Consider the following 26,947-nt stretch of genomic DNA (forward strand, 5'->3'; position numbering starts at 1 on the left):
TCTAGATGTGTTTTATGGACTACCTTGGAATCATGGATGGAAGTATTCCAGTAGGATTCAGAAGGACCTGACTTTTTTTTAAAGTAGTCGGGGTTAAGTAACTTGCTCAAGGTTACACGGCCAGTTATTTCTGGGTGTGGTGCTAAGTATCTGAGCCCGGATTTGATCCAGGTTATCCCGACACTGGAGCTGGTGCTCTTACTCGCTGTGCTACCTGGCTGCCCCAAAGCAACTAGCATTCTTTTTTTTTTTTAAGCAATCGGGGTTAAGTAACTTGCTCAAGGTTACACGGCCAGTTATTTCTGGGTGTGGTGCTGAGTATCTGAGCCCAGGATTCGAACTCCAGGTCGTTCCGACACTGGAGCCGGTGCTCCTACTTGCTGTGCTACCTGGCCGCCCCAGGACCTGACTTTTAAAGCTGTATTTTGACATTGGCCGACTGTGTGACCACAGACTTCTCTGAGCCTTGATTTCCTCATCTGTAAAGTGGAGATAAATGTAAAGAGCTCTTATCCTCATCACATTGTTGTTCAGTTGTTTCAGTTGTGTCCAACTTTTCATGACTTTCTCCAGCTCAGTTTACAGATGAAGAAACTGAGGCAAACAGGGTGAAGTGACTTGCCCAGGGTCACACAACTAGTACATGTTTATGACCATCTTTGAACTCAGGTATTCTTGACTCCAGACCTGGTGCTCTATCCACTGTACCATCTAGCTGCCTTTATGTATTAATTTTGCTAATGTTAAAATACTAATAATAGCATAATATCATTACGTTAAATTACAAATTTTTCTTACATCTTTATCAACACAGTTATTATAAAGTTACTTTTAAGTGCTTCTGAGTGAATTGCTATGAATTCTTTAGTTTTAAGAGGCTGTTTTATTTTTGTTTTTAAAGAGAATATATACACACCATATACATAACAAATTATAGAGAGCAGTTACATTCAGTTCAGTAGTGTATTTTTAGATGAATGTCTGTGGATATTGATGCTCTAGTGGATTGTTGCTGGGTGTCTGTAGTAGGAAGAACAGGACTGGAATCAGTAGACATATATTTGGGTCTCCACTCCATAACTTATTTGTACTGTAACCTTGACAAGTCACAATTTGTAACCTCTCTGAGCCTAGTTTCTTCATTTTTGAGATTTTTTCTCTGTTTGCCTCACAAAGATTTGTTGTTATTGTTGAGTCCTTTCATTTGTGTCTGACTTTTTGTGACCCCATTTGGGGTTATCTTGGCAAAGATACTAGAGTGGTTTGCCATTACCTTTTCCAGCTCATTTTATAGATGAGGAAACTGAGGCAAACAGGATTAAGTGACTTGCCCAGAGTATGTGTCTCAGGCAGAAATCTTGAGGATGAGTCTTCCTGATTCCATGTCCAGGCTTCTATCCACTGAACCACTCAGCTGCCTTAAAAGATATAGGCTGGGGGCAGCCAGGTAGCACAGTGAGTAAGAGCACCGGTCCAGTGTTGGGATGACCTGGGGATCGAATCCCGGGCTCAGACACTTAGCACCCACCCAGAAACACCTTGCCGTGTAACCTTGAGCAAGTTACTTAACCCCAGTTGCTTAGGGGTGGCCAGGTGGCTCAACGAGTAAGAGCACCAGCTCCAGTGTTGGGATGACCTGGGGATCAAATTTGGGCTCAGATACTCAGCACCACACCCGGAAATAACTGGCCGTGTAACCTTGAGCAAGTTACTTAACCCCGATTGCTTAAAAAAAAAAAGATACAGGCTGTTGTTCATTATTATTACCTTAATCATTTCATAGCAGAGGCAAGATGTACTAAGTGATTTATATATGTACACAGGCATCCACAGGTGGTGCAGATTTTGTCTTGTCTGTTGACATGATGATATTTCCTAGAAAGTGTCAAAGGAAAAGCATTTGAGCAGGAGAACAGATACTGAACAAGTATTCTTCTAACACCAAGAAATTACGGTGGCCAACATGCTGGTGTACAACCATGTTTAACCAGGGCATGGCTGCTAATTTTTCAGGGAAAAGAGTTGGGGGAAAAGTATGGCCACACTATCAATTATTCCTTATTCAGAAATGATGGTGCTGCTTTTACGATGGAACTCTTATCAGTGAAACAGAAAATTACTCCAGAAGGTACAAGGATGTCAATAAAAAGAGTTTTCTAGCTGCTAGGACTAATGGCAGGTGTTATGGCATACTTTCAGACCTCGGGTGTTAAGATTCACCTAGCTTGTTATTTAGAAGCCAAACAGGCCTTCATGCATTAAATCAGAACAGATTAGGCCTTCTACAGTATCCACACCCAGACCTACAGTTGTGTGGAGCCCACCTCAGTTTGTTCTATAAGTATGTCAAGATCCTGATTTGTCCTGCTCCAAGCCGTGTGTGTGTGTGTGTGTGTGTGTGTGTGTGTGAGTTATATAATCTCTGGTTTTTGTATGTAATAGCATAATTAAAAAATAGGTGAAGTGAATGAAGGTTTTTTTTTTCTGCCTCATAACTGGGACCCAGAAGTATTGATTTTCAGTTCTTCAGGTTAGAATTACTCTTTCCATTAAAAAAAAAAACTCACATAGCAAGTACAGATCTATGGCTTGTAATGTAAATTGATGCTTTGGATCCCTAAAACTCATATCCTGAAATGTGCATTTGGAAAATGACTTATATACAATACACAAAATGTAATTTTCTTATGTTTAAAATAGCTGCATCTCATCCTAGCTCAATAAATTAAGCCACCTAATTGGAGGAAGGGAAAGGGCCTTAACCCACGAATTAATCACATTCATAACAGTTTGAACAGAAACTTATCCCACCCTTGCATGAATATTCCGAGTAGTGGCTAATTTATCAGCTTAGAGACAGGTTCCAATTTTTGGAATTTTTGAGTTTGTTAAGATAATTCCTTCTTCGCTTATTTGGTTTCATTGGTCCTAGATCTGCTTTTTGAATTACAGAACATAAGCCTGATTCTACTTCTCTGATATTGAAGCTTTTACAATCTTTGCTCCAGGGTAAAGATCCTCACTTTCTTCCAACAATTTTACTTGGCCAATAAAAATGAACTATATCCTGCCTTCATTGAGCTTACATTCTTTTAGGTAAATGACAGATTTGCTTAGTCCATGGCTATACATGGCAGCATTAATCTGTCAGCCATTTTGTAGTTAGATCCTATCCATCACCTTGAATCATTGCAAATCCATGTAACGCTAAGTCTGTGTTTCCACTAATGGTGGGTCTTTAGTGTTCTTTATATTTGAAGGATGGCTGAAGGCTCCCACTGCTCCTCCTCCTCCTCTCTCTCTTCCTCCCTCCCCACTCTCCCTTCTCTCCTCCTCCAAATCCATAAGAGCTAACATATATTTGACACTTTAAGGTTTGTAAAGCACTGTGTGATTTGATCTTCCTGTCAGAGTTGTGAGTCAGGTGCTGTTTTCACCTTCATTTTACAGCGGCAGACACTGAGGCTGGTAGAGAGAGGTTCATTGCTTTGCCCAAGGGAAGCCACCAGTATACCTCTGAGGCAGTATTTGAACTCGGATTTTCTTGACTCTAAGACTAGTGCTCTTATTTGCACCATAAGCTTTGTCCATAGTGTGAGTGTTAATTGATAAATAATTCATACTCTGTAATTAGAAAAGTGTATAAGTAGGGAGATTTAATTTTGTGCATCTAGAACACTAATCATCTTACATTTATCCCTTACTTGTGCAATTTTTCTCTGTAAATTCCTGATTCAGTCCAAATCCTTCCTCAAACACTTCATAGATGCTAAGCAGTTCACTTAGCCTTGTTAGGGCTGTGGTAAGGATTAAATAAGATAACACTTATAAAATGTTTTGCTCAGTAGATAGAGTACCAACCCTGGAGTAAGGAGGACCTGAGTTCAAATCCTACCTCAGACCCTCCCTGTGTGACTGTGGGCAAGTCACTTTACCTCCAATTTTGGATTGCCTCCAAAAATAAACCAAGGGGAGGGCAGTATAGTTGGGGCTGGGGTGGTGTGGAGGGGTGGGCAGTACTCAAGACACAAGGGGGCCAGTGAATCAGCTTCAAACACAGAAGATGAGAGCAGGGCAGTGTTGTTACTAATATATTCAATTTCATGCCTATTTTTGTAAAGAAATGATCCATATGTGAGGTGTTGCCAGCTTCATAGACAGTTCTCTCTATCTATGGAAATGGCCTGGATCAAGTCTGTGAATAGACTGCTAGATAGCTAATCTATTTATACATCACAATATAAATGTTTTTTTAAATTCTTATTTCTTCTTTTTCTCAGATCTTATGTTCTATTCTTTCTCTTACCTTTTAATCCTAAACAAGTATAGTTTTTTTGCAGTAAGATATTCACTGAGTTTGAATTGCATACCCGTTGTTGGTAGTAACCTTTTTTTAATGTAGTGGAAGACAGTACCTCCTTTTATGACAACCAGCATACATTCTCTAAAGGACTGTCCAGGTTTGCCTGGTAGCCAGTGTCTGAGGCATGGGAACTATTGATGTTTGATACTAAGGGTTATACATTTCTGTGTATAAACTGAGTAGTCTTTGTAATTAGTAGTAATTAATACGTTAACAATTCTCCTCGTGCATTATGGAAACTAAAGGGTGAAGTATACTTGTCCAAAAGTTGGAATTTGGGATCTGTTCTAATACTAGTCAGTTAATGAATATTTATTAATTGCCAACTACAACTTTGTTAGCTATTGGGATACAGATATAAAAAAAATAAACTTCCCTTGCCCTCAAAAGAGCTTACATTCTATCAGAGGAAATAATATCTATGGCTAATCATCTATTTCTGACAAACATCTGTTAATTGATAGATCTCTGATCTCTTCATAACACAGAATATCTAGCAGTAGAGATAGCATGCTTCTTGAAGTATGTAGGATAGAACCTGTGAGGGCTGACTTTGTTTTTCGTCTATACATTGGACCCTGTCCAGGGAAACATGTCCTTGGGAAATGAGCTTCCCATTAAACCTCTCTTGTGAAATGGATGTTGGCAAAAGGATGAAATTGCCTAATGTGCCCCCTCCCAGATTCAGCCTCCTCTTAGCATTTCAGTTCATTCTGTTTCCAACAGAATCAGGATTAACTTAATCTTCTCTGCTTTTGAGGAAATTGTAAAAATATCAGTAGCATCCATTTCCTATTAATCAGCAAACATTTAATGAATGCTTCATATGTGCCAAGCACACCATGCTCAACCATAGTTTGGGGAAACCTTAGCTGGGTGCCTAGATAGTAGACTGACTGAGTAAGCAACAATATGAGCAAAAAACCTCAACTGGAGAGATATGGAGAAAGTAAGGTAAAGGGGCAACAATTAGTTGTTCGACTGAAGCAGAAGCAGTTGATGTTAAGAAATAATGAGAAATGTATTTTTGAAATGGCTGTGATTTGATTTTGAAGTACATTTTTCCTTTTAATTTTGTTTTCTTTATATTTAACTTATTTTAATAATTTTATATTTAAGATATTATTAAAACTTACTTTGAATTCCTTAAACACATACAAGATAGCATGTTTGAGATATGTGATTCAGTCCAAGCATTAAAAATGTGTTGTTTTTTCTTTCCAGTCAGTCCTTCAGTATATCAAGGATTCATTATTTCATTGTTGTGTATACTCCCTTCAGCCTAAGAGGGCAACCTGTCTGTGCCTCAGTAGAATGGTTTAGATAAAAGAGCACTGGATATGGGGACAGGAGAAACTTGGGTTAAATTCTGTTTCCTATTGTTAGTAGCTGTCTGATCTCAGAGAGGTCACTTTTGCTCTCTGGACCCTAGTTTCATCGGGTATGAAATGAATATGGTAATATTTATCCTACCTGCTGCACAGGTTGGTTCTGAGAAATATATTATGGTGCTTAAAAGTGAGAGGTAAATATGAGGTGTTAAATGTAAGTGAGAAATGGTGGAGTGGTTGGGAAGATTGGAGGTCAAGGCCTTGACTGATGCCTCTTCACCATGTGACCAAGAGCAAGTCATTTGACTTCTCAGTATCCAAGAAAACTTGCAAGACCATCAGTTACAGAGCCATCCATCTCTAGTGATGATGAAAGCTCTCTGCATTGATCAGATTCCAGTGTATGTGTGAATGAATTTGAGTTAAATAGTTTCCAGAATTTCTGAGGCCATTGACTTTACTGCCTTAAGAATGGGTCCCCCAGTAATGAGCCTCTTCACAGTTAGGTAGAGGGACGCTTGAGTTGATAGTCTGCCACCCAGCCTTTCTAGTGTGACAGTATCTGCCGGAATTTGAACTCTTTTGACTCTGACTTCAAGAACACAAGTCACAGGACCATAAATCTCATGTTGTAGATTTGGAAATCTGCCTACCAAGAGATGTATTGACTAGCCCAGAGTCACATAGTCTGAGGGCAGATGTTCCTGACCCCCAAATCCAATGCTCTGTCTACTAAACCAGCTATCTTACTGATAAGGGCTTGCCTCCATTGATAAGACATTGTATAAGCAGGACTTGTTTTTAAATAACCAACAAAACTTCAGAACAGATTCGCCAAAAGTGATCTTCATGATTTTAATATGTAGGAGTTAGAATTCAGAACAAATAGTTAATTACAGTTTATGTCAAACTGTTAGCGTTGGAAACAAAAATAAAGTGTGATTTCTAAACCCAAAGGGGAAAAATATTTCACTTTTTCTAGTTGCTTTTTAATAATTGCTCTCAGAATTTAGAAATTAGAGGTGAAAAGTACATAATATGTTATCAAGTTCATTTTCCAAGAGGCTCAGAGGAAGCTTTGTGATCTTGCTCTAAAGCATTTCAAGCTGTGATGAAGGCACAAATTGCAGGGAGTAGGGCAGGCAGAATGTACCCCCTCACCCCCCCTTCTCTCTCCCATTTATCTCTTCTACATATGGGTACCACAGATTCTTATCTCACCTGCCAAATCATTCTGTAAACACTTCAAATGTTCATGAACCAAGTTGCACGATTTTTCTCACAATTTTTTTTCAGATTTAAAAATTTCTTTTCAAATGATATTTTAGTTTTTCATTTAACTACGTTCTTAAGCTTCTTCAATATGGTAAGCTGTGCTGTTTCTTTTTCTTTAAAGATGTATGCAGAGTTCTGACTTCTTTTTTCCTTAAGACCATTGGATCATAGAATTATTATTACTAAATATTAATTTTGTCCTTGATATTCTATGCTAACCCATGGTTACCCTCAATTAGTCTTTCTTGGATATTTTTTATCTTCTTGTTTTTGAACCTTTTTCACTTTTATCGATTTCTAAATTTAGATTTGAAACTCTGACCTATCTCTTAACCACCTTTCCAACTGTCAACTTGACCTGAATGTCTTACCAGAACCTCAGTCAACTAGTGGGAGACTAGGTGATCAAAATCTGAGGCACAGGGAGAGTATGACCAAGGGAGAGTTTGTTTGTCATTGAAGAATGAGGTTAGGTAGACTTATATATTATAATTTTATATATACAATTTCAGTCAAAGTAATGTCTTGGACTAGTGAATATAACCTGGCTTTGAGTCAGGAAGACCTGAGATCAAGTCATGAGGCCTCTGACATTTACATACTTTTTGACTTAGCAAGTCATTTAACCCAAGTCTGGCAGGTGCAGAGGTTGTGCTGATCTGCACTGGCAGGAAGTTTCTTCAGTGACAAGGTCCCCCTGCCACAGGACCCGTCCAAAATAAAAAAGTCCTTAAATAAAATAAAAATCACTTGGGAAATTGGAAAAATTCCAGTCTGTGTATTTGTAATTATTTAATGAAAATATTTCTTTTTTAAGATACAAATGAAGGAATGTCGTAAGTGATGATAGGACTAAAAATCATATATATACACACATTTGTTTACTTTTTCATGGTAAATAGTTGTCTGTTTCCCATAGAAAAGAGTGTCTGGCACATAGTAGGCATTAAGCATTAGTTAATGTTTATTGACTGACAAAACGTTGCATGTATGTGGCCCCTCAAGTAAATGCTCTGAAGTAGTAGTTCTAGTTTAGAATAATTTTGTTGATCTTTTCAGGAGTATGTAGAACTTTGATTTACTTTGGTTTTTTTTCCAGGTAGAAAATAAATATAAAATTTGAACTGCCTATAGAGCTGTATTTTTACTTGTCGTGAACAATTTGTTCATCTGTGATGACTTATGAACAGTCCGTCCCTTTCTATGCTTTTAATAAGAGCGCTTTCAAAGCTGAGAGCCCTCCAAAAGAGGCAGAAGCTTAATGCTACTAAAAATAAAGGTAATTTCAGCAGTATTTTTGTCCTTTCCTAGAATTAGAATGCCACTGAAAATAGTCATGTTCTTCATGATAAAACATGTTAGTATTGTAACCTATTCTTTCTAGCGTATGCTCACCAAAGAAGAACTTGCAGACGTGTTATGAAAGTAAGAGGCTTTTATGTGATTGACAGTAATATCTTCCCTTTCTTTTCCCTCCTCCTTAGATTACAAATGTTCTCATTATGGCATGTTTCAGTTTTAGTCAGTCATTATTCAGGGAATGATACTGAGACATTCATGTTTCCTTGGCAATGAGCTTTAAGTGGAAAAGATGAAGCCATGAAGTCGTTAGAATGGCTGGACCTTTCCTCAGAAGTTGTACCTACCATGGAACAGTGAACAAGGTTTTGGGTGAGCGTGTGCCTTTGATTGTAAATCAGCCGTGGTGTGACTTTCCATTCTCTTTATTATGTCCCCAGGTCTTGCCCAGCCTTCACATTTTGAGTCAGTTTGCCTTTATCTCTTCCAATTTTGCTTTCTCAGACTCCAGTGGAGCTGCTTCTGTCTCCCTTCTGGGAGTTCTTGGAGTCCTAACTGTATACCACTTATGTGGTGTTTAATCTTGTACTTTCTTGTATTATTTAAATGTTTCAAGTAGATTAGTGTTTTCTTCCCTAAAGATTCTAAATTAAAGGACTTCTGATCATTTTGTAGCATACTGTTATGTGCTTATTAGAAAGTATTTGTGTTTTGAAGAAATCAGTGAATAAATAGGTTATCTCTTTAGAGCCATACAGCCATTTCTTATTGTTTCTAGTTTGTTCAGGGAATCATCAAAAGACTTCAAGATTTTCTATTTGTATAGCACTTCACATGGGCATCATTTGATCCTCACAGCCTTGTGAGGTAGGAAGGACAAATTGCATATGTACTCCCTTGCATCCTCCCTGCCTTGGCTTCCACCCTCTTCTCTCCCCCCTCCCCCCCACCAGGTCAGAGAAGTTGTATTTTACCCAAGGTCACAAAAATAATGAGGGTCTGACTTCGAACTAAAATAACAAAAATAATAATAGATAACTCATTTCAGCAGTGCTGTATAGTTGGTAAAATATTTTCCCCACTACAGCCATATAGAATAAATAGTGCAAATATCATGCGCATTGTTTTTGTACCAGCCTTATTATTTTATTTGTCTTGGGGACTCCTAGAAGAGGAATCTCTCTCTACCAATTCAGATCAGCCCCTTCTCCAAAAAGTTGTGATCTTGGCAAGTTGTTCAGTGGCTTTCACGGACTTACAGGGCTTTTCTGTCTCACCAGTGGGCCTGATACCCTGGGGTGGTGAGAGAGGTATCTTAGCCCTTCACCTGCTGTAGATCAGGCTAGTTTCCCTTGAAAGGCATCAAGACTTTCCTTGAGACTTGTTTGGCTCTGGGGACTAAGTAAGGGCTCAGACTGTTGATGTTACTTTCTCATCATTTGAGTACCAAGTAGCCACGTGGGCCTGGGGTGTGTCTGCTTTGATGATCTAACTGGTGGATCATGATGGGTAATTAAGGCAAGGGACCTTCACTCAACTTAAACATCTTCAATTGCTCTTAGTATTTATTTGTGTTGAATATCCTTCTCCTGTTATAATTAAGTGAATCTCCCTCTGTTAATTCTTGAATGCCATATTTTATTCCCTTATCAATACTAACTTACTAGGAGACTGGCCTATGTCAGGCCCAGGCCAGATCACTGAGTCTTCCTGATTTCAGCTTTCTGTCCACGGTGGCATATTGCTTCTCTTTGGACTCTTCCATGGTAAATTTCTAGGTAAATTCAGTTTAACCAAAGAATAATTTTTATCAACTTTGGCTCTTTACTCTTCTGACAGAGGGTTTTTATAAGTCTGGTCTGATATGCTATCATCACCATTTACAAATAAGAAATTAAATCCTAGGTTAGGTTACATATTCATGATCCCACAACAAGTAATTATCAGTTAGAACTTGAATGTAGTGCTAGCACGAAATAGAGGAAAAAGTACTGAATTGAGAGTCAGAGAACCTTGGTTTAAATCCTGGGCCTGCCACTAAGTCATTCTTTTACTTAGGTCCTAGGCCTTTCTCTTTAAGCACCAGAGGGAGACCGTCTGTCTTGGTTTGGGAAAGAACTAGTGGAGAGAAGGGGAAGGAACACTAGGAAAGTCCTCATTCAGTGCTTTAACTTAGTCTTGAAGGAAACCTGGGGTTCCAAGAGGCAAAGCTGAGGAAGGAGAGCATTCATAGGAAATAGGACGATCCCCCACCCCCATCTTAATGGCTGTTGTCTGAGAGTGAGAACTGTTCAAAGGGCATGGACAGCGCTCTGTGAGGTTTCCCTAAAAGTTGACATAGAGGATCTCTGGGTATCAACTTCACACTGAGCATGTACCCAGGAAGTGTGATAAAAGAAGAAAAACAAATGATGGGGTTAGGGAAGGAAGAAAAGGGGAAAAAATCTTCCTGGAGCAAAAAACATTTTTAAAATGACAAAGAAGTAACTATGCAAAGGTGTGGAGATGAGAGAGAAAGCAAGAGGGTATTATATGCAAAGGCCAGTAGAGCCAGACCATTTAATACATCCTTGTCATTGCCAGCAGCAGCGTAGCACACTAAAGTTTGCAAAGTACAAGTATTTTGTTTGGTCCTTACAACAACTTTGGGAGATAGATGCTGTTATCTCCATTTTACAGGTGTGGCAGCTGAGGCAGACTACGTGATTTCTCCAACGTCACACATATATGAGGTTGCCTGAAACTAGATTTGAATTCAGGTCTTCCTTTGTACCACCTAGCTGCCACATAGAGAAGAGTAAGAAGTTGTGAAGTGTTCTAAATGCTCAATAGAGACATTTCTATTTGAATCTAGAGGTAATAGGGACTCAGTGAAGCTTATAAAGTAGAGAAAGTGGCATAGTCAGGTCTGTTTTTAACAAAATCGCATCGGAGGCTTTCAGTTCAGACAGAGATATGAACAGTCACAGAAGAGCTCAGCTCTCATACATGTACCTTAGCAGAAGTGCAATCAACTGATGAATGACCAAGAAATTCACAGAGAAACTGCCTTCATCTAGCCTCAGGACTGCACCCAAAAAACCAAAACCAAACAAACCAACCAGCCAGAAAGGGGTCTCACCAGAGAAGCCAGTATGAATTTAGGAAGACAAACTGAAACTCTTCCAGTGTATAGAGAAACTCTAGGGGAATGTGAAGTCAACAGTGCTCTGTGCTTAGGGGCAAGAACCCCAGAAGACTCCCATTGAGAAACCACCAGATAGAGAGAGACACTTAAAGCACTTTGACTCTTCTGACCAAGGACATGGAGCTGGGAGCCAAGACATAGCAGGGTGCTAAAAGTTTGTAACACTGAAGGGAGCTGATCCAAAGCAGTAGACTCATACCCAAATGGAAACCAGTTCTTGTGGGCTGCAGATGGGCTAAGAAAATGACAAATTAGCATTATCTGGGCTGTATTGTACTTTTTGGAGGGGTTAAACATTTCCCAATTAAATTTTAGTCTGGTTCAGGTTGCATTCTAGAGTTTTGTGAGCTATGACTTTGACAGTTCTGGTCCAGAGGGCCCTAAGACTGAGACCCATTGTGAACCTGGAATCCATGGATACTTGAAACCTTCCAGTGCTGTCAACATACCAAGAGAAATGTAACCCAGGAAGGAAATCCTAAAACAGGAACCCAGGAAATAGAATTTGGGACCAAACAGTCCAGTCACATCATCCAGCTCTTAGAGGGAGAGATGTAAATCCTCGCCCTGCCACAGATTTACAAATCAAAGACTGAGGCTGGAGATAGACTCAACAGAAGAAGATACCAGATGCTATAAAGAAATAATATGGATAAAGAGACAAACCCAGATGAAGATACTTACCAACTATAAAAATGGTTTGGTCAAAAGAATCACAGATTACTTCGAAAGTACCTAGAAGAAATGAAAAACAAAGAAAAAATGTAAGCAAAGTGAATTCTAGGGGAGAAGAACAGAAAGGAGAATAATCTTAGAAATGAAGATAGAAATCCTTGCTCAGATAATGGACTGCTTGAAAATTAGAATGGAGCAAATAGAATTCAGTGGCTACATGAAACAACAAATTAATTGTGTTGTTCTTCATTCTCAAAGAGGACTATGACATCAGGTAAATGATGACATGACTTGCAGTTGACTTGGATTTGAGTGAGGGAGGACCAGTCTCATTTTCATTGGGTCCAGTGGCCAGATATTCATCAGGACTACTGGAGATGGCCTAGGATGCATTGGGAGAGTGACTTGTCCAGAGTCACACAACTAGTTAGTTTCTGAGGCCAGATTTGAACACAGATCTTCCTGACTCCAGGCTCAGTGCTCTATCCACTGTGCCACCTGTATTCCCCCTAGCCTGAATATCATATTACAAGCAATAAAAAATTAAACTGGTCCTTTTTTATTAGAACCAGAAGGCAGAGTGAAAATAGAAAGAATCCACTGGTCACATCCTGAAAGAAGCCCCAAAATGAAAACTTACAGGGAATGCCATACATCCAGAGCTTTGAAATCAAAGGGAAAAAAATACTCTAAGCATCCAGAAAGAAGGAATTTCAAGTACCAAGAAACCACAGTCAGGATCACACAAGACTTGGCAACTACTACTGTGAAGGTGAAGAAATGTGAGAATACAGTATAATATAAAAAGCAAAGACTTACATCCAAGAATAACTTTGTCCTCAAAATGGAAAGTAATTCCATGGGACAGGGCACAAAGGGATGAAATTTTAATGGAACAGTTTTCTATCATTCCTGGCGAAATTCAGGATTGGAGATGAGTAAACACTTGTAAATGCAAATATAGGAGTAAAAAGAAACGTAGAAAAATAAATGAATTCCAGTAATTGAAAGGTGTTATAAAATAGTTAAGTGCTTACATTCTAATAGAGAGAGAAGAAATACTATTATCAAAGCTAAAATATATTGAAGGGTCACAGACAACATTAAATAAAATCAACAGAAGTTCTTGAAGGTAATTTTCTGTTTTGGTGTAAAGGAAAGAAAAAGGAAGAAGAAGAAAAATCCTATAGGGGAAAAAAAGAAGGATGAGTTGAAACATAATTTTTATCATAATTGAGGAGCTGGGAGAGAAAAATATACAAATATGAAAGAAGAGGTATGGGGAGCAGACCACATGGTTTAGAGGCATCTACAAAATGGGATGGTTCCCTGAACTGGGTAAAGGAGATATGAAGATGCATATGGTTTGGTGGCAAAAACAAAAAACAAACTACATGAAATAGGGAGACAGGCAAGAACAGGAAGAAAGAAGGATTAAAAGGGAGGTTAGAGTTGGGAAAGGAATTGTCACAAGGAAAACAACATTTGCCTTCTTAAGGTGAATCAAGAAATTAAGACTGAAGGAAAGAAATAAAGGATAAGAACCAGGAATTGGGGTCCATGTGAAGGGCTGAAAAGAAATGTAGTGTTTTGGAAGCATATTGTTTCAATTACATATCACTAGTGTTGATCATGCCCTTCTTTTCACATTTTTTCTTCTTTGTAAAGAGGCTGGAGGCAAAGAGAAAAAAAAGTATAAGAGGATATTATCAATAGAAATACACAATCAACTGTCTTAACCATGGTTGTGAATGGGATGTACTTACCCATGAAGTGGAAGAGGAGAGTAGAAAGTATTAGCAAGTCAAATCCAACAGTATATTGTTTATAACTATAATCAGTCATGCGAAGTTAAAATCAGGGCATGAAATAAACTGTGTTTTGCTTCATGTAAACTTGAAATCAGATGTTGCTATCATAATTTCAGACAAGGAAATAGCAAAAGTAGACATGTTTAAAAGAAAAATAAAATGGAGCAACTACATTATGCTTAAAGTCATCATTGTACTTACTATATGTGCCCCTTGTGTTACCCTTGTAAATTGGGAGCATGACCTGGTTGATGATCCAGCAAGGGAGACTAAGAAGAAACAGAAGTCACAGAAGTAGGAAAAGAACCAAGAAAAGAGGTGTCATGAAAACACAGAGAAGATAGAATATCATAGAAGTGTCAGATTTTTTTTTTTAAAGCAGTTGGGGTTAAGTAACTTGCTCAAGGTTACATGGCCAGTTATTTTTGTGTGTGTGTGTGTGTGTGTGGGTGCTGAGTATCTGAGGCTGGAACTGATCCCAGGTCTCCTGACTCTGGGGCTGGTGCTCTTACTAACTGCGCCACCTGGCCACCCCATATATTTTCTTTTTTTTTTTTTTTTTCTTTCTCTCTCTTTTTTTCTTAAGCAATTGGGGTTAAGTAACTTGCTCAAGGTTACACAGCCAGGTTTTTTTTTGTTTGTTTGTGTGTGTGTGTGTGTGTATGTGTGTGGCTGTGGGTGTGAAGTATCTGAGGCTGGAACCGATCTCAGGTCTCCCGACTCTGGGGTCAGAGCTCTTACTCACTGCGCCACCTGGCTGCCCCATAAAGTGTCAGATCTTACAGAAAAGTCCCAAAGAAAAAGGATTGAAAAAATACTATTAGAAGTAGCATCTATGAGATGATTGGCAGCTTTGGAAGCAGCATTTTCATTTGAATGATAAGTTTGGAAGCCAGGTTGCAGAGGATTTAAAAAGGAGTGAGAAGAGAGGCAGCTGGTTTGCATAGTGGATAGAGCATTGATTATTCTTAGAGTCAGGAAGATCTCTGTTCAAATCCAGCCTCGGACATGAGCTATGTGTTCTTGTCTCAGTTTCCTTCATTCCAAAATTAAGTTAATGATAGCACCTATCTCCCAGGATTATTGTGAAGATCAAATGAGATAATATTTTTAAAGTACTTGCACATGGCAAGGGCTGTATAAATGTTATTGTTGTTAATTTTTGGAAATGGATGTAGCGAATAGCTTTTTTTCAGGGAGTTTGACTGGGTAGCATGTAGACAGACAGTACAAAATTGAACAATGTAGTTGGGAATGGTAAGATGTATTGAAGGTTTTATTTTATAAGATTGAGGAAAACTTGGGCATATTTGTAGACAGCAGGGGAAGAACCAGTATATTGAGAGAGATTAAAGAACAGAGAGAAGGGAGGATAGATAATGGGAGCAGTTTGCTTGTGAAGATAAAAGGGAATGAGATTGAGCAGACAAGCAGAAGGGTTGGGTTTTCTTTGCTGAAGAGAAGGGCTGCTTTTTTCTTTAGAGACTTAAAGAAAGAAGGAGGCAGTGGAAGGATCATGTTACTGGGTTATGAGATGAAAAACAGATAAAAGGAAACTCATGTAGTCTGGATTATTAGCTGATAGTCTATGAGTTTTTCTGGCCAATTATTCATCAGCAGGTGGCCAGCCTCCTAGAAATTTGCATAGTGCCTAGAAAATTTCATGTTGGGGTCATCTATAAACATTTGTTGATTTAAGAAAAACCCTGTATAAAGTATTTTGAAAGTATTTTCCCCATCTCCACAAAGGATTCATATAAGAACAACTAAATATTTTTGTCTTTTTAAAGTTTTTTATATTATTATTAGTGCCTAAAATTTGGTGGATGGCCTTGTTGGATCTTAAAGTAAAACTATTAATTTTTTTTTTCAGTAGTTAAAGAACCATACAGATTGAAGTGGTAAAAGGTTAATTTATAAAACAACAGCAGCAAACCTGCTTTTTCTCATTTCTCTTATAATTCTACTAGAAGAAATTTCCCTTATGAATTGAAACTACCATGTTTTTTTTACGACAAAAGAATACTCATTGAAGATAGACATTGAATATCCCAATCTTCTTGCCAAATACTATTCTCTGGTTTGTATCTTACAATGTACAAATCGCTTATTTCTGTTGTTGGCTTCCCCTTTCAGAGTGATGTAGTAGGAATAGGGTCTGAGTTCTAGTGGAAGGGTACTGAGGAGAATGGCCAAAGTGTGTATGTGTACAGGTTTTCCCCTGGTGAAATGTAAGTTACATGAGAGCAGGGCTTGTTTCATTTTTCTGTCTTTGTATCATCAGAACCCCATAGAGTACCATATGAAGTAAGTAATACATGCTTATTGATTGATACAAGGGACTTCTTTTGAGGGTATGGAATGGACTAGATGTTCCCACAGATACAATTTCAGAAATTGTTTGATTCTCTAACTTTGGGAAACATTACAAATTTGCCACAGAAACATGATATATTAGTAACAGTTGTCTTCCTTGACCATCTTATTACCTACTTGCTGTTGCATGTCTATTGTCTTTGTGGCTGTAGCCTCCTTCATCTTACTTCTCCCTACCTCTACCCCACCTCCCCTTTACTCTAGGAATAGTAATCAAATTAATGTATTCTGTCATTTTCTTTTAGAGGGGTTATATCAGTTAATTTCCTTGGACTTGAACTTATCATTCTTATACTTCTCCAGACCCAAATTCCTTTCCTTGGCCACCACGTGCTTATATTTGTTGTCTTCCCCCGTTGGGATGTATCTTCCCTGAAGGCAGGAACTGTTTCATATTTGTATCCCTAGTGCTTAGCAGGGTCTGACATGTAATAAGCGCTTAATAAATACTTTTATATTCTTTCAATTGTTCATTTTTTCATTCAATTATCCAAATATCTTTAGAGCTTTTTCCCTTCCCAAGGCAGCTTAGGCAATATTTCCTTTCTTTATTATTTCTTTTAAAGTAATTTGTTATTGATGTGTTTTGTTTTTACATCATCCACACAATGAGCGATTACTTGTTATTATGAATAAACAAAAAAAAATAAAACTCACCAATGCAAAGAGTGTGTTACACACACATTCATACACACACACACACTATTCCATGACCATGTTTCCCTACACCAGCAAAAAAGAAAAGGAGATAGATTTTGTCATCTCTTCTAATCAGTTCAGGCTTGGTTATTTAAGTATGTAGCATTTAGTTTCATTTTTTCTTTCCATTTACATTGTTGTAATCATTGTGTGTGTGTTGCTTTCCTGGAAGATCTGTTTATTTTGCATCATTTAATGTGATTCTTCTCATACTTCTCTGAATTCTTTATGTTCATTTTTCTTATGCATACTAGTATTTAATAAGCTCGTATGCCACAATTTGTTTAGCCTTTTTCAAATCCTTGGATATTTTATTCCTTTTTGTTTCTTAGCAATTATAGAAAGTGTTGCAAAGAATATTTTATTTTATATGGGACCTTAACTTTCTCTTTCATCTTTTTGTGGTACAGAACAGTAGCATCTCTGGGATAAAAGATATTGGCACTTCAGTCATTTAAAGAAAGTCTTCCTTCCAAATTACATTACAGATTGGATGGATCCATTCACATCTCTGCCATCAGTTTATTAGTGTGCTTAGTTTTCTGTATTTCCTCCAAGATTCATTATTCACATATTTTGTCCTTTTTGTCAGTTTTTTTATATGGGTGAAATTCCAGATCTTTTTATATGTCTTTTATTATTTTTGATTTAGAGTATTGTTTCATATGGTCATTAATATTTTATCATTTTGACCACTTATCTACTGGAGCTGAATCAAGATGAAAATGTGTGTGGGGGTGTGTGGTTCTATCTACCTACATTTTAAAAAGAAAATCAACTTTTTGAGTACAAATGGGAAAGATGTAGCCAGGTAATTCTTGTAAAATCCATCTGTGGGTTTTAGTGAAGTAGAAGCTACATATGTCAGGAATATAATGTGACTCTACCTTAAAAGGCTCATGTAATTAAGAGAACTCTTCAGTAGCCTGAACATGTTAGGGGTTAGTACTGTTATACTCTGCCCTGGGTAGGAAATGTTATGCTTGGTTGAAAAGAACAGAGCTAGTAGCAATAGGTAGTGGGGTGTTCGGGGTGGAGTTGTCAGTGATGCAATGGGCTGCCTTCCCCATACTGTTGGACCTCCCAATACAAACTGAGTTCCCACTTGTCTAGGGATGGTTTGAATTCCTGGGTCTTGTTTCCCTTACCTCTGGAATTCTGTAATTGCATCTTCAGTTCAGTGACTTCCTTGTCAGGTCAGAAATAGTCTGTGATAGAGGTTATCTTTGATCCTCTGTCTTGGGAAGAAATAGAATTCAAGTCAAGTGTTCCATGTAGAGAGTCTCATTCTCTTCAAGTGTAGAGAGTAGAATATTGCTTCACACTTTCCACATCCACCACTACCACCATCAGTTCCCAAAGGGCCTCTTTCCCTGACTGCCCCAATATAATTTTCTATCCTGCCTGCTTATTAGGTGGCAGGAAAAATAATAGAGAAGGGAGAAAGAAACCTACAGTGTCTGGTGAGAGCTGGAAAACCTAGAGTAGGTTTTCTGACACATCTGATCCAAGGTACAACAATGTTCTAGGTTATAATGGTAGTGTGGAGTTGTTTATACCAATCTTGATGGGAGCCCAATACTTTGGAGTTGGTAGCACTGGCTGTCATTGTCAGGAAGTCATCACTGTCCTAACTGGGAAAGAGAAAATTGAATTGAGAGTACAGGAAAGATGGAGGAGGAAGGAAAGATAGAGGAGTTATATTAAAATTTAGTGCCGATATTTTATGACAGTAGGATTCTAAATAATTTTTAATATCCTCTTTCATTGCAAGTTCTTATGTAAGCATTAAGTAAAAAAGATTTCATAATTTTACATAGAGGAATTCAGACAGTCTATAGAAATGCATCATTCAAAAAAGAAGCATCGAGAATCTTATTTGAAAGGATCCTTAGAGGCCATTTAGTCCAACCTAAACATGAACAAAAATCTAGGTTACAGCTTATTGGATAAGTGGTCATCAGCCTTTTATTGAAGATCTCCAGGGATCAGAAACCCTAAGCTTCCAGAGGCCATTTGTTCTACTTTGGAGTAGCTTTAATTGCTAGGATGTTTTTCCTTACACATTAAGCATAAATCTTCCTCTCTGCAGTTTTCACCCTTTGCTGTACCAGTGGCTCGCTCTGAGGCCAACCAGAACAAATCTAATTCCTCTTCCCTGTCACAGTCCTCCTGAGTCTTAAGTCTCTCCTGAATTTTTTCTTCTATGGGCTAAACATCACAAGCTTCTTGCGAGCATTCTTTGTAGAACCTGAGCTGGAGGTCCTCCGCTAGTCTGTCTTCTCTCTTATGGACAAGTTGCTGCTCCTCAACATCTTTTTTGGGGAAAAAAAAGTACTGTCTGGGGCTGGGCACAAAGCACAAATATTCTCTCATCAGGATAGAATACAGTGGGACCGGCTGCACCTTACTCACAGGCACCCTCGGTGCAGTCGGACACAACTGTTTTTCTTGCCATTTGGATTTCTGTGGAGCCTGAAGTTTGGTAAAACCTTGGGTCTTTTTCAGATATCTCTTAGTGTGTTTGAGCCACACCTCCTTCATCTTGACTTACAAATCTCTGTTCTGTCATTGCCAGGAGAAATATAATTTTCCCTGATATAAAAGGGAAGTGGTTTGCTCTTCTCTCCGTCATTTCTAGTTATCTTTCTCTTCATTCCATGCGGTGTCTCCATCCTCTCTTTGCTCTGCCTATTTCCTATCAGTACCACTTGAAAACACACAATACACTTTTCTGTTATTCTTAACAACCCTTATTAAACTCAACTCATCGTATCGCTAGTACTTAGCCCAGTACCTGGCACATAATAGGAGCTTCTCGATTGATGGATGGATTTTGACGTTATTCTTATGGTGGTGGGCCGTGCTCTTTTGTTCATCTTTTGTTACCTGTCCTAGTTTCCTTCTCCTGATCATGAATTCTTCATGTGACGTCCCTCTCAATCTCTTTAAACACCTCTCACTCTTTCTTTCTCATCAAGGGAATTGTTTGGTTTCCCTACTCCATTTCCAACTTGGATGACTTTCCATGGATGCTATCTACCTTTTATTTGAATTCTTCAATTGGAAACTTTTGAGATATACAGGAAGGCATTTTATTCACATAAATTTTATTAATAAATAAATTTATTGAACATAATAACATATCATTAATATTAATTATTAATATAGTTAAATTATATTTTATATATAAATATAAAAATTGACATTAATCTATTATATAATGAAATATTATAATAATATAATAAAATATAAGTAAATAAATTTTATTCAAATAAATGGGGGAGGAAGATATTAATATTTCTGTTATTTTATTTTGAAAGCATATTTTGTTATGTGTCATTTCAATTCAACAGGCATTTATTAAGCACGTACTATGTGCTAGGCACCAAGAACACAGAGCCAAAAATAAAAATCGTCTCTGCCGCCGAGGAGCTTACATTGTTGTAGAGGAAGTACATGTATACAATTATACAACAAACAGAGCAATTTGGGGATAGGAGAGATAAAAATTGAGAGAATCAAGAAAGACCTCATATGTATGCATCTCTACACACATATATACATACATGCACATGTATACACTTCCTAAAGGAGGCAGCATTTGATCTGAACCTTAAAAGAACCTAAGGATTCTAAGAGACAGAAGTGAGAAGAATGTGCTTCCCAGAAATTGGGATAGCTTGGTTAAAAAAACAGAAGTGCTTGCTGGAAAGTCTGACTTTTTGGTTAGAACATAGAGGATGTAGACGAATCATAGGCGTTAAAAATGCCTGATCATGTAGGCTGCAGCTAGATTGTGAAAGTCTTTAAATGTCCAACAGAAGATTTTGTATCATATCCTAGAAAGAATATAGAATTGTTTAGGTTTTTAAATAGAGGAGTGGCATAATCAAAACTGTGAGTCAAGTCTGAATTTGGCAGGTGAGAGAGCAAGATGGGTTGGAGAAAGGAAAGACTAGATAGAGATGGAAGCCCAGCTGTATTATTTTGTGACAGTAGTCATCTTGGTTCCCTGTGGTATATTTGCTGTACTACTCTGCCTACAGTATCTTACGTTTGATGGCATTATCATATCAAATGTGAGTGCATTTTCTTCTGCCATGATTCTAGAACATTGCCTTGTTTGACAAGAGTACTTAGTTAAAAAACAGCCAAAGGAGTGGATTGGTTCCAGGTGGGGCCAGGGAACTTGTTGTGTTTTGTGGCTTTATGAAATACGAGGTTCCCCTTCCCCTGGCTAGCCATCAAGGGCCCCATGAAAGGAGAGAGCCTGGGACTTACTTATACTCGTCCCCAGGTCCACGTGACAGATCACCCTTACACTCTTGCCCACAGCGCCATGTTACTGTGGAATTGATGCTTCTTCATGTATGAGGCAATGAATGTTGTTGAGCTATTGTTTGCATTTCTCATGCAGATTAGCCTTGCTTAGCTGTTTTATTCTGAACACTTACCTTCTCTCCTCTGCCCTAAATAAAAGCTTCATTATAATGATATTCTAGTCAAATGTTGCATCATGTGACTATTTGGGGGATTAGGAAGTAATGACATTTATTTTTCTACTTGGTGCATGTTTGTAGGTCATAGTTGTCAGTTTAATATTCAGAGGTTGTACAAATTCATGTACACAGGGGAGTATGCCTCCAGTGCAATAATTAATGTAGTGAGGCTATTGAATCCCCTTCCTTGCTTTTATTTTGAATTGTGATTGCATTTTGCTAAGAAGGGTTCGTGATAACTACCTTTGATGCAGTTCCACTTCCTTTACCTCTACTCTATGCCTGCTTCTTTTAAACTGCCACAGCAGCTAGCATTGCAGAGCTGACCATAAACTTCAACCATCAGCCATTTTTCTTTCTTTTTGTTGGTGAGAAGTGAACACATAACTAACATTCCCAAGCACTTTCTTTCCTGAGGAATTGTTTGAACTGGCAGAGATCCTGAGTCAGCAGTGTTTGTGCATTTGGACGCCAAATCAGAGACTCCAGTGTGTATGAGGGTACTTTCTCAGAAAGGCGAAATAGACATACTTCTGAAGGCCATTTACAAAATGGTGAAGATTTTTGTCTTGGAGATTGTTGTTTTGGAGTGTGACAGCAGCTCATCATAAACAACCCTAGTAACTCAGGATACCTTCTGTGTTAAGAGTTGCTGATGATTGTATTAGCAGGAACACTTATGTGGAGATTGCTTATAACCTTATCTTTTAAGATGCAACATGTATTTGATTTCAGATTCCTACAATCTCTGGCTGCCTTTCTAGACGGATAGCATTGACAGTCTTTTGGTAAAAAAAAATCCAAAGAAGAATAGTACATTATCACTTTTCCTGGGTCTTAAATTGTTGAATCATTTCAGTTATGTTCAACTCTTTGTTGACCCCATTTGGGGTTTTCTTGGCTGAGATCTGTAGTGGTCTACCATTTCCTTCTCCAGCTCATTTTACAGATGAGGAAACTGAGGCAAACAGCATTAGGTGACTTGCCCAGGGTCACACAGCCACAGCTAGTAAATGTCTGAGGCCATATTTGAACTCAGGAAGATAAGTCTTCCTAATTAGCAGTCTGGTGTTCTATCTACTGTGCCACCTGGCTGCCCTGGTCCTAAAGTAAGAAAAAGCAAAAAAAAAAAAAAATTGAATTTATGGTGGTGACATTTATTCTTAGTTATTTGCAAGTTTTAATGCTTTTTGGAAGCACTTTATCAAGTGAGATATATATTTAAGCTTGAGGGATCTGCTTTATATTCAATGTTAAGAATCTTTAGGCTGCACATGAATGTTGCATTAAATTAACCCTACTAATTAGGCTTCAGAGCTGTTGGAGGAAAGTATCCAGCTTTGTGGCATTGTGCCAGAGAACATACTGTTTTAAATAAAATAGAAGCTTTTAAGTTTCCTCCCTCCCTACCTTCTCTCCCTCCACACAGTTTCCTAATTACAAAGTTATTCTGTTACTCTGGTTTGGGGCTAGAGTCTTGGCCAATATTTCAGGGTTAGTATGTGGTTTTTGTTTTTTTAAACCATGAGCCCAAAATGAAGAGAGGATGTTTACTTCATGGATTAATTTGTCTGTTTTAATTAAGGAAATGATAACACAACAGTTACCTGTGGTCACACACATCGATAACCCAGTTATGCTCCCCCATTTTAGAGCAGACTCTCCTTTTGGTATTAGATTCCTCTGATACTCAATTCTTTTTCTAATACTAAACATGATTAATGTGCCAAATAGTGTTAACTATACACTCTCCCCAAGGACGTCCAATGGGAGTCAGCAGTATTGAATCTAAATTATTCCATGAGGAGGCAGTGATTGATTTAAATATAAAAAGATTAATTGGTCCCTGAACCAGCCTATTAAACTATACTGTGATCTTTACTGAAAGTGGAAGAATTACAGATTCATGGCATTGAATAAATTAATATATTTCATGACTTTATGCCTTTTTCCTATATATTACTTCTTGTAGTTTTATGTACTGCACCTTATTGTATGCTTAATTGATGCATAACAGAAACTGTGCATCATGATTAAATGGATAATCTTGAGATATGTAGGGAGGAACTTCCAGCATTGAATGTGTATGTTATTCTCTTCTTAAGCCAAATTCAATGAGAGTATGGTTAACCCATTCCTTTTCACCTTCCTGCTATACCCTTCCATTGTAAGTGTTCTCTTGCTTCTTTAATATTTCTCTTGCTTCTTATATTTGAAAGTCACATTTTCTGTTCAGCTCTGTTTTTTTCATCAAAAATGCTTGAAAATCCTCTATTTCATTGAATATTTTCCCCTGAAGCATTATACTCAGTTTTTCTGCATAGGTGATTTTTGGTTTTAATCCTAGCTCCTTTGACCTCCAGAGTATCATATTCCAAGCCCTTTGATTCCTTAATGTAGAAGCTGCGAGGTCTTATGTTACCTGATTTTGTTTCCACAATACTCAAATTGTTTATTCCTAACTGTGGTATTCGCTTTGATCTGAGAACTCTGGAATTTGGCTATAATATTCCTAGGAGTTTTCATTTGGGGATCTTTTTCAAGAGGCCATTGGTGAATTCTTTCAATTTCTATTTTGCCCACTGGTTCTAGAACATCAGGGCAATTTTGCTTGATAATTTCTTGCAAGATGGTGTCTAGGCTCTTCTTTTGATCATGGCTTTCAGGTAGTCCAATAATTTTTAAATTATCTCTCCTGGATCTATTTTCCAGGTCAGTGGTTTTTCCCATGAGATATTTCACATTGCCTTCTATTCTTTCATTTGTTTGGATCTGTTTAACAGCATCTTGATTTCTCATAAAATCATTAGCTTCCAATTGCTTCAATCTAATTTTGAAGGAATTATTCTCTTGAGTGAGTTTTGAAATTCCTTTTCCATCTTGGCAAATTTGACTTTTTAAGGCATTCTTCTCATTGGCCTTTTGGGCCTCTTTTGCCATTTGAGTCAGTCTACTTTTTAAGGTACTATTTTCTTCAGTATTTTTTTTTGGGGGGGGGTCTCCTTTAGCAGGCTATTGACTCTCTTTTCTTGATTTTCTTGCATCATTCTTATTTCTCTTCCCAGTTTTTCCTCCACTTTTTTTTCAAAATCCTTCTTGAGCTTCTCCGTGGCCTGTGATCAGTTCTTATTTTTCTTGGAAACTTTTGATACAGGAGTTCTGACTTCATTGTCCTCCTCCAGTTCCATTCTTTGATCCTTTTTATCCCCCAAAAAAGATTGTATGGTCTGATTGCGCTTCCTCGGCTTGCTCATATTGCCAGCCAGTTACTTGACTTTTGGACTCTTTGCCACAATAGAGCTCTGCTTCTAGAATGGAGCTTTGTCCAAATCACTGGGGTTTTCACAGCTGCTGGAGCTATTGGTAGGGGGGCACACTCTCTGCAGCCACAAAAAGCTCTGGCACACTGGCCACACTCCCCCAGGACTACCACCCGAGACTGCAATCCAGATCCAAGCAGGTTAAAGCAAGAGCAATTACCTTCTGATGTTCTGCAGGCCAGGAGCTCTGGAAGAACTTTTACTTTGTCTTTGGTGGATATGGGTTGAGGAGTCTGGAAACTGCCACAACTGCTGGTGATTTTCTCTCCTTAAGTCTGCTCTGGCCACCTCTGGTCGGGGCCTCCCTGGGTTTGGGCCCACGCAACTCTTGGGGGACTTTCAACTCCCAGCTCCATGGGATAGACCCTTCCTGTTGGCCTACCAGGCTCCCTTAAGCGGGAGATTTGTTTCTCTCTGTCTCTTTGTGCGTTCTGTAGCTTTAAAATTTGTTTAAAGGCATTTTTTCCCCCACAGGTATTGCAGGTGGTAGGAGCAGAACCGACGCCAAGCTTGTGCTTTTACTCCACCATCTTTGCCCCACCCCATCAGCATTATTTCTTTTTTCTTTTTTATCTTTTTCTTTTTAATTTTTCAAATGCTTCATTGACTTCTGATTTGCATCATTCATTTCCGCCAGATTTTGAGTTACAACTTTTCTCCCTGTTTTTCCTACCCACCGCCCCAAAATAACAGTCCCACAGGATATCCACTTCTCCATTCTGCTCTCTCCCATATTTTCTCCCATACCCCTTTTGACTTTTCTAGTAGGACATGGTGGATCTCTATGCCCCAGTGCCTGTATATCTTATTTCCCAATTACATGTAAAATGGTATTAATAATAGTATATATGTATATATATATATATATATATGTATATATGTGTGTGTGTATTTAAATATTTGATTTTAAAACTTTGAATTCCAGATTCATTCCCTTCCTCCCTTGCCACCCACCCTTACTGGGAAGATAAGCAGTTCAGTATAGGTTGTACATGTGTGGCTAATGCAAAACAGTAACATAGTAGATATATTGTAAAAGACTAACTATATTTCCCTCCCTCCTATCCCACCTCCCACTTGTTCTACTCTCTACTTTGATCGCATCCCTTTTCAAAAGTGGGTGCTTCCAACTTCTATCCCCCCCCAGCCTGCCCTCCCTTCCATCATCCCCCCTCTCATCACCTTCCCCCCCTACTCTACTGGAGGGTGAGATACCCTATTTGGTGTATATTTCATTCCCTCCTCAAGCCAAATTCAATGGGAATAAGGTTGACCCTTTTGCCCTCCTGTTCTCCCCCTCCATTGTAACCATTTTCTCTTGCCTCTTCTTTATGACATAATTTGCCCCATTCTGTCTCTCCCCATTTCCTCTCATTATATTCCTCTCTCCGCTCTTAATTTCACTTTTTAAGTATCATCCCTTCCTGTTAAATTGGTCCTGTGCCCTCTATCTATGTATACCTGTAAATATATATAAACATATTCACATATGTATTCCATATGCCCATATACCCTCCTATATATATGTTTAATATATATATATATATATATATATATATTTCTATTCCCTTCAGCTACTGAGAAAAGCTTCATAAGTTACAATTATTGTTTTTCCATGTAGAAATGTTAATAGTTCAATTTCGATAAGTTCATTATGATTTCTTTTCCCTGTTTACCTTCTCATGTTTCTCTTGCTTCTTGTATCTGAATGTCAGACTTTCTATTCAATTCTGTTTTTTTCAGCAAGAATGCTTGAAAGTCCTCTATTCCACTGAATGACCATATTTTCCCCCTGAAACATGACACTTGATTTTGCTGGGTAGGTGACTCTTGGTTTTAATCCCAGCTCCTTTGACCTCTGGAATATCATATTCCAAGCCCTTCAGTCCCTCAGTGTAGAAGCTGCCAGATCCTGAGTTATCCTGATCGTGTTTCCACAATATTCAAATTGTTTCTTCCTGGCTGCTTGTAATATTCTCTCCTTAATCTGGGAATTCTGGAACCTGGCTATAATATTCCTAGGAGTTTTCCTTTTGGGATCTTTTTCAGGAGGTGATCGGTGGATTCTTTCAATCTCTACTTTGCCCTCAGGTTCTAAAACATCAGAGC

At 38.2% G+C, this 26,947-nt stretch overlaps 1 protein-coding gene across 4 annotated transcripts in view; it reads left to right on the forward strand.

The window, feature by feature from the left end:
- MED13L (mediator complex subunit 13L) overlaps positions 1-26,947 on the forward strand; it is a 428,655-nt gene that overhangs the window by 271,286 nt on the left and 130,422 nt on the right. The window lies entirely within an intron of this gene.

Source organism: Petaurus breviceps, unplaced genomic scaffold (genome assembly GCF_028583685.1).
Source record: "Petaurus breviceps papuanus isolate PSGF00001 unplaced genomic scaffold, PetGlider_PUasm1.0 99, whole genome shotgun sequence".
Lineage (NCBI taxonomy): Eukaryota > Metazoa > Chordata > Mammalia > Diprotodontia > Petauridae > Petaurus > Petaurus breviceps.